The following is a 1,182-nucleotide window of genomic DNA, read 5'->3' as shown; positions in this document are numbered from 1 at the left end:
CTGCTCATCAGCTGAGCTGCAGTACCTGACCATAAGCATGTTCTTAGCTCTCTCCACTCCTAAACCACACGTTAGTTTATGTAATGTTTAAGGTGGTTTAAGCTACTATATCTTATTTAGCATTTTAACAGGTCAAATGTGCCTGTGACAAGTTCTCCATTTGTAAGGCATTATTCCTTTCTGAAAGGTGAAAGGTGAAATGAGAAAAACACAAATGCTGGAAGTTACATGGTGCAACGGTACTTAACTATACAAACCAGGACAACTGAGAATATTTTTAGGTGTAAAGAGGATAAGGAGAAAAGAATTCACCACAGAAAAGAAAGCAAACCTATCTCAATAACTATCTGTCTCACTGCCTGAGTGAACCTCGGGAAACACAAAGGGAAGCAGAGCTAACTTTTGCTGAACTCCTACTTGGCCTCATGATTCAATCTCTGTTGCCAAATTCAATGCATTAAAAGAGGCAGTGGATGTGCAAAGAGAAAATGTGGCTCTGTCTTCCATTATCCCAGCAAGGGAGATTAATAAATGTGATTCCGGTATCTATTTTCCCTCTATGTCAAGTGAACCTGCTTCAATGCACACCACGGTTTACTTCAGTTTTCTCCAGATTCCCCTGAAAATGAACCTGTCTCTCAAGCGCTCCCAGCAGATAAATGACAATACATAAAATACAGACTTAGAAAGTATTTCTGTAGCAGGATGATGGAGAGACATGAAAGACAGGGTAGCTTATCTAGTTCCTTCTGTCAGCCTTTTCCTGTCCCAACAGATGTTCTCCAGTGCTTTGCCCAAGCTGGTTTTTAATCTCAAGCGATAAAACTTCCATCACTTCTCTTGGGAAACTGTGCCCCTAGCTCCAAGACCTCACTACTAGATATCCTCCCGAACTCCTATTAAAGTTTAAGTCCTGTTAAGTTTGTTCAAGCCATTTCTGCTTCCCTCTGTGGAGACACTGTCCCGACACAAAGGTGCTGCGGGCTATTTCTGAGGTGCGGTATCTCAGTGGAAAGTGACTTTAGACGACCTAGTTTCAGACTAACTCCTCGTACCAGCTCTCCGTTCTGTTGCTTCAATTTAACATGGGGTGAAATGAGGTGGATCTTCAGTGGTTCCTAAGTAAGGTGGTAATCTATGCACAGTGCTGTATCAGCTCATATCAGCTAAACATGGGGAAAC

At 42.1% G+C, this 1,182-nt stretch overlaps 1 protein-coding gene across 1 annotated transcript in view; it reads right to left on the bottom strand.

Moving 5' to 3' along the window:
- The window catches only part of LOC103917156 (vascular endothelial growth factor receptor kdr-like), a 131,883-nt gene that overhangs the window by 72,781 nt on the left and 57,920 nt on the right, over positions 1-1,182 (bottom strand). The window lies entirely within an intron of this gene.

Source organism: Pygoscelis adeliae, unplaced genomic scaffold, assembly GCF_000699105.1.
Source record: "Pygoscelis adeliae isolate BGI_AS28 unplaced genomic scaffold, ASM69910v1 Scaffold465, whole genome shotgun sequence".
Classification (NCBI taxonomy): Eukaryota; Metazoa; Chordata; class Aves; order Sphenisciformes; family Spheniscidae; genus Pygoscelis; species Pygoscelis adeliae.
Note: the sequence above shows the minus strand (reverse complement) of the source record. Positions and strands in the feature narration are given on the sequence as shown.